Here is an 8,203-nt window from a genome sequence, read left to right on the forward strand (position 1 = left end):
ACAAGGGTGTGCCACCCCTGCCTACTTTGACTGGAGAGGCTGGTTCAGAGCTGGCCTCCTCTTCTTTCGGGGAGACATGACTTTGAGATTAGTGCCCTAATTCTTCGTCATGGGTCTCGGTAGGAGGCGGCCCCTACTCCCTAACCTTACCCATCCTGAATATCATGTCACTCCGGAAGCAGCGCTAAGTGCAATTTATAAGCTTCTTGTCCTAAGAGAACAAAAAGTGCACTGTCTTACACAATCGTGCATTCAATCAATCGGCGCTGATGCATAACAATTCCATAGTCTTAAACTGAAAAGTTAGTGTTTATGTCTGTGTATTTTTTTTTAATTACATATTTAACTACGCGAGTTAAAACTAATAATCTATTTTAACACCATTAAAACCTAACAAAATGTAGTAAGCGACATACTTTTCTATTATTTGGCCAGAGGAAAAATGCATTTGGTAAAGTTTGGCATTAAAGTATTTCATAAGAAGTTATTTTGCACCATTTATAAGCGGTTAGAAATGAGGAAAACTGGAACGGCATTGCCGACTGTTCCGCCCCCTTTGTTCTCAGTTCAGCGGAAGCTATCTAGCTTTCACGTTATGTTTATTATGTATAATACAGTACTATAAAAACCATGTAACAACCACAAGTGATAAAATTTTTATAATCAATTTCAATTTAGATAGTAACAGTACTGATGTGTATGATATATTTATTTATAATTTATACACGTTAACAAATCAGTTAAAAAGTACTTAATGTTATTTCACATGTTTAACACAAAACTGAACATAATATTAATTATTGTATTATTGAAAACCTCATTATTAGGCCTAAGTTAAAAACAAGAGAACAAATCATCTAATCATTGATATTTTATTATTAGTTCCCAATGGCACACAACTTTGTTAAATAATACACATATTAGCTTAAATTTTCAATGTATGTATATTTTAAATATAAACCGTTGCACTGGTTTATTAAATATTTGTCCAGCAAAATTCTGGCACGCTAATAATATATTTATACTTTATGGTTACTATGAGCAGTTTTTATAATGAAAGGGTTGTACAAAATTGAACTAATTTTATTAGATAATTAATTGTATAACTTTTAACGCTGGAAACGTTTGAAAATTGTATGTAAGTATTTAGATTGATCTTATCTAATAGTAGAACCTGTTTACATTCCTGACAATATATATTTTTTTAATTTCTGGATCGATTGTGGTTTCTGTAAATATACCCACAAATGTATTGCTGTATGTTTTCTCCAACATAAGATGTTTGCATACACTTATTGGGAGTGTCGGTGGCCGAGCGTTCTAAGACACCGGACATTGGATCGGTGCTAAAGGTAATAATGGAGGTTAAAATCCTGTATGTGACTTTTTATCAGTAGCACCGATCTTGTAATGTATCAACTCTAACCCTTTTGTTTGATAAGTTCCTCGCACAGGCCAGTGACCCATAAGGACGGGTAGGATAAGGCGTAACAGGAGAACAGCATCTCTTTAAATAATTTCTTTACATCCTTCAGTTTGCTCAACTTCATCACAAATTAATTAATGGACGCTAGTCATAGAAATTTATTACAATAGTTTGGAGATTAATATCTTCAATTTCTGCCCATAGGAGCACGTACACTATTAATTTCTGAACAAAAGTTCTCTAAGGGCCCACTGGAATTAGTTTATGTAAGGGTTCTTGTTATTCCCACCTCTTGACCTAATTACATAAAAAACAATTCCAGGTGGTCTTGAGAAAACTTGTAAGTTAAAATATAATTAAACTTCTAATAATCTATTATGAAAAGTTGTAATTACACTAATATTGCTTATGAACCCTAATGAGGTTTAACATTTTTCCATTTTCAAACTGCTTAAAAAACTTATACAACTATCAAGAGCAGTTTAGTTAAAATTAACATTTTCTGGTTTAGTTGGTTTTCTTGCCCACATGAATTTCCACTATAGAAGTAGTCAAAAAGTCGATCTATGGTCGTAATAAATCTGTTTGTTGGTTTGAAAACCAACAAACGGATCGTTTTTGCTTAATAAAAGGCTAGTGCGTCCGCGACTCGTGCACTCAGCATTTGTGCTGATACTTTTATAATAGTTTTTTCGGTTTTATCAAATACATGCTTATGTTTATTTGTGAATTTCAAATCTTCTGCTTGTGGTGATTGTGTAATTTTCTTCTACTTACTTCGACATGTTCTGATTAAATTGTACGCATGTCCGATATGATGTTGTAAGCTAGTTTGAGCAAATGTTAGACGTCTAGCATAACAAACACTCAATGACCTATTCTATTATTTCAAAATATGATTTTAAGTAAACCTTAACCCGGGTTTATTTTCTATAACAACATTAGTGCGTGCTACATCGAAAGCGACATTTTCTACACGTACCCCGACTTTATGAAGTTTTTTTATTTATAATCAAAAAAATATTTTATGAAAAAAAACATATTTTAATCGTTAATTCCTAAAGTTATATTTAATTAGAAACAATAATATCTTTAAGTCAATAGTAAAAATCACTCCCTGTATGTATTTATGTTGTCCAAGTACATACTGTAAGAATTTCACAGCGCTATCTTCAGCAGTTTATCTTGGGCATGATTACAAAACCGCCTAGTATTCCTACTTTAAATGCTTGTAATGTCACGTGGAGTGATCCCAAAATGTTATCTACTGTTCTGATATGCGTAGATGTTATCTCATTAGCTTAAATACTATTTCATTATATTTGAATAGCACAAAACTATAAAGCATTAAACTTTTAAAACGAATGAGACACTAACTATTTATTTGGGAAGGCTAAAAAATTCCCTTGAAGAGGGCTTTTTAGCTTTGGATGTTAGTCAGATCTGATTACTATAAACGTTTTACATAAATATTTATGTCGTTTTTTTTTAAATTATCAACTCTGAATAACTTATTGTTTCATTTAAGACGTATTACATTAGTTTTGTGATGTAAGGTAACATAAACACTTTTACTGTATTCACTTACACAGAATTTGATTTGATCTACGAGCAGTCTCCTGATTGTATAATTTCGCGTAATGCTTATCACAAATGGCCAAAAATGTCATGTGATTGTCGATTTTCTAATCCAATTAACACAGCGAAAAGTAGTTATTCCTAATTGTATGGACTTTTCCTACTGGACCACAACTGAAACAACACTTTACGGTACTTTTGACAATTTCACGAGTTCCGCTTGTGTTAGAACGTTGTATTTCATACATTCGTCCGGGATTGTCAAAATTGGATTGATCCAAGTGTGTCAAAGCGAATGATAGTAAAATGCACGCTAACATTTAACTAACGTTGGATCTAAAATAATTAGTTCAATCTAAGAGCGGTTCACATTTTATATCAAGCCTTTAAAGATGGAATTAAACCCTATTCAAAATACTCTCCTGGATAAAATACTTGCTTCATCCCTACAATTGGCAGTTATAACAGCATAAAATTTGTTATCATGATTAATAATGAACATAGATTACTGGTAACAATGTCCTTTATTATATTATATTCTTATTTTATCTACATATCCAGATTAAAAATCATACTTAGGGTTATTATTATATGGAATTTTTTCGTTTTATCTGTACTAGATCTATATTTAAGATAAAAAGTAATTTTTATATTTAAAGCAAAATAATAGCTACCAGCTATATAAATATTCACAAAATATGGCAATTTGAATTTCAATAATCATAATCCAGGCATATTAACAAAAATCAAATTAATAATCAAATATTGGTCTGAGGATCGATCTTTGAAAAAGACCATATTTTAATTATGTTTGTTAATATATAGCTATAACTTCAATCAGATTCGTGGGATCCTGTTCTTTAATGTCCTTTGGGCTCAAGATATAAACCGCTAGGAATCTTTTCTTGGTTTTAAAGATAGCAGAACGGTTCAGAATTATTGTGCTCTGCTGATTTGTCTGCCCTCTGCCTCTGATTTCTTCTGGCCTGCATTTATAAATCTGGCTTGAACCCAATTCATTATATGTTTTCAAAGACAGCCATGTCCACACAACTACTAGTCCCAAACACAATCCCAAAGTTGCTATCCCAAGTACTAGTCATATGTCTTCCTTGCTTACATCTAGGAGTCCAACCTTTAAAATACAGACAGATAAACATTTTTGAGCCCTGAGGCCTTTTTCTATGTCTTGGATCTGATCATATTCTCTCAGGCTTTTACAAGTGCTTTTCTGTAGGAGATGGCTACTTCCAGGCTTTTGGTCAAGGAGTCCCCTGTTTCATCCCCGGAAATGCCTTTATGACCCAGCACCCAACAAAGGACAACTCTTGTTCCACTTTGTCAGTTCCGTTAGAAAAATAGAGCATTACAGCATTCCCATATTACCTTAGCGGTGAAAGAGCAGGCGTCAAGCGCCATTAAAGATACCTGACTGTTCCACAGTATTAGGTATTCTGCACCTTTAGATGAATGAGCTTCTGGTGTTTGTTTCAATAAAATTACCACGTCTTCTGATTGAAACAGCATGGCATATTTTCCTAAGGGCATCGCCAGTCAGGAATCCGGCCCATATGTAACAAACCCTGTCCTTAAGTTGAGGTATATTCGTCAGCATAAAGTTTCAGAAACCATTTAGGTAGGGTAGGCTTCCTTTGAATTCCATTTATCTCTGCTTCTTAAAGAGACATCGTATGCTGTATCAAAGGAGAATTTCTTTTACGTCTAGCCTGCCACTTTTGCTATCACTTCGTCGCCAGAAAAATATTTTATTATTGCCGTGTGTCCTTAGATATCTATTTGCTTTTACATATGGTCATATTGGCCCTGATCAACCCAATTTATGAATTAACCGTGCAAGTAGCTAGCACTGCAAAAGGACGACACAATATACGGATCGAGGATGTTTACATTGCTTATGCCTGACTGAAGGCGCCCTCAGAAATATCGTTTCAGCTTGTATTTAGTAATTTGTTAAATATTTTTCAAGGGTGCATAGCTTTTTAGAAGAAATGTAAAATAATTAGGGCATGTAGCCACATAAATAATATTAATTTTGGTGTAAATGGAAAACCTATAAAAATATAGAATTTTGCTTCTGAAAACTGTGTATAGCCTAACTATTATGGCTAAAGTAATAATTTCCTTTTTTGGTTAAAGACAAATTATTTTCTTCTAAAACTCCAATAATTTCTATATATAAGCATAGTTATCTAAATTGTAAATAATACTCATTACTATTTCTGAAAACATCTTAATTTGATTTCTGCTTAAAATATATTAATTATTTATATTCAACCTTCATATTGGAAGGTTTAATATAAATAAGCCGTTGGAAGGATACATTCCTGCTGATGAGATACATGTTACAAACTTACCCAGGAGATTCATTGCACTGAATGCGGCTGCCTTTTCAACTTCGTATCCCAGAGGAGAGTATCCTAGAACTGTTTCCAGCGGCACAGATGGAGAGAGGTCAATGCCCCGGTAATACTAACATATGCTAGTCTCTGAAGACTCTGTAGCCTTGCTGTGTTCTGTTCCGTTTACGGTTAGTGGCGTAGCCAGACAAAAAGGGATTTAAATATCAAAGCTGTTTAAGAAAGGACACAAGGAGATGTTCCTATCCCTACTAAAATTTAGGAAATGTGCTCAGAAGTGCAGTTTTACCGTAGTAAAACTTTTCTGCTTGAATAAATTATACAACCAAATATTTTAATTTTAAATGTCCAACTTTTCAGTTATTTAAGATATGTATTCTTACTAGAAATGTAAATACTTCTTAGGAAAAATCAAATATGAATCATGTTTTTAAAGGAACTTTTGTATTTTAAAATCTAATGTAATACAATTGGTCTTGATATAACTGTATTAGCGGTTTATTTTACCATCAGTCATGATTAAATAACTATACTTTTAGACGGTTTAAAGTTATTCAGTAGTTGTCACATACTACAGAAAAAGTTAATAAACATATGAAATTGATCACTTTGAGCCAATTCTCAGAACTTTAACCTCCGAGTAAGAATTAAGTGCGTGAGTGATTCAAAATTAATAACTGTAATAACACTAAATAACTTTAAAATTTCTCAAAGCACTTCAGGAAACACTGACTGGATAACAACCACTCTAAAAATATGATCTGTTCTGATGAGATTGAAACAAAAGAAGAGACTGATTGTACTAAACCGTAGTTCGAACCGGGAAAGCCGGTCACTCTGCAGTTAAACTTCATATCAGTGTAATTTTTAATCTTCATTGAATCCTTCGTCCATTGCATTCCTAAATGATCCAGAAAAAATGACCAGTAAACTGATTTCCACGCAGACTTTAAAAAGAAATGTAAGTCTTAAGACAATTGAAATGTTGACGACTTATAATGTATTACTCTGTATTACTATCCTCTTCATAATGAGGAGTCACTTAAGAAGGGTTTACATTTAAAATTGGCGAGTTACCTCCAAAATCCCTCATTTTTTATGGACACAAAAATGTTCAAAATCACCAAATGAAACTTCCTTTCCACATTGCATCACTACCTAAGGTATATTTCCTTATATAAACTGTAGAACAAAATAGAGGGGGGGGAGGGTTCTATATATTATTCACCCTGTATAAATGTTATGATTAAAATAAAAATTTATTTTTCAGTTGTTTATGGTTCACATGAAAATAAAAAGGCAGCAAACCACTGATAAACTTATTTTAATGCCTTACCGTACTCTTGTATTACATTATCCTGATTTTTGTTATAATTTAGAAGGGTATTTTTTCTGCATGTAACATAGATGTTCATAGACTATTAAAGAGACGATATTTCATTAGTTCAATGAATAAAAAGTCCCAAGAACAGAACATTGAGAAACATTGGTCCTTATACTTAACAAAAATCAGACTGATGTTCTTCCTTAACCACTGTTTGTTTCCTGTTTTAATAATAGTATGTAAGTAATTTAAGTTCACTGCTCCTGATGCCATACTTATACAGTTTTCAAATGATCAAATCGTAACATAAAATACAAAGCCTTGGTCAAATTATTTAAAGGAGCAGATGACATTTATTTTCGAAGTCAATCGAAACTGTATCAATAATAAATTTAACCGCTTCAGTTGTGTTTTTACCTGAATTTAATCCAACAAAACTGATTTGATTTTAAACTCTCATGTTGTGTACAGGGATTATTATGTTGCTGCTTAATTAGAGTCATGAGATTAAATAATGACACCAAAGCTTTTTTAATGAATGGAAAGTTGTAGATCGATAGCTAGATGGACTTAACCTTTCATCATTTTTGTAAACTACCAAATAAATCAGAAGAAAAATTAAATGTATACATTTATCACCGTTATTTAACAACGTGTGATTCTGTAATCTAATCGATCATTTTTAATTTTTGAAGACCTAATTTGAAAACGCATAGTAGTCTTGTTCCAAGCTACGAGAGGAACTTAACTTAGTTAAATTTTTTAAATAAATCTGTAGTTTGGGTTGCTTGCCATTTAATGATGTCACAACTATGTGAGCTAACACATATTTATTTAATAGTTCTAAGACATGGTTACGTTCATGTACATTTATATTTACATGTTTTACATTTAATTTGGTAATTAAATTGGAAAAATTATAATTACAAAGACCTGGAATCTATTACCATATCCTAATTCCCTTTAGTTTTGTTAGGCACATTGATATTAAATCATTCCACTTAACTTTAAATGTGTTTGAAGATCTCTTAATGGACTTGTCTTTATCTATTATTTATCGGCACTAATTTTATTTCTGTATACCCTTTTAGCCTCCGGATTTATCGAGTTGTAAATTACTACATTTGGTGTTGCTATTTTTTAAATCCATTACATGAAGTAATAATATATTCCATTTAATCTCTTGAACTCTGCAGCATACCATTGAATATTTGGCCTCACTGCAATTTTTAATCTTAAATCCTTAATTTTACAGCTCTCTTCAGGACAATGTATTAACAATAAGGTAAAAAGAGGTTTAAATCTTCAATTGTTTAAATTTACTCAGTTTTATCCATTTTATCTGAGATATTTTTCCTTTAAATCTATAATTGTTTTATTGCTTACACATGATGTAAAACTTTAAGAACCTTTTCAAACAATCCTCCATGCCTAATCCTTGGTTTCTTTACTGCTGATTATTTGTGTATAATTTGTAAGAAGAAAAATACAGTTCCA

The sequence above is a fragment of the Homalodisca vitripennis genome, chromosome X (genome assembly GCF_021130785.1).
Source record: "Homalodisca vitripennis isolate AUS2020 chromosome X, UT_GWSS_2.1, whole genome shotgun sequence".
Taxonomy (NCBI): Eukaryota; Metazoa; Arthropoda; class Insecta; order Hemiptera; family Cicadellidae; genus Homalodisca; species Homalodisca vitripennis.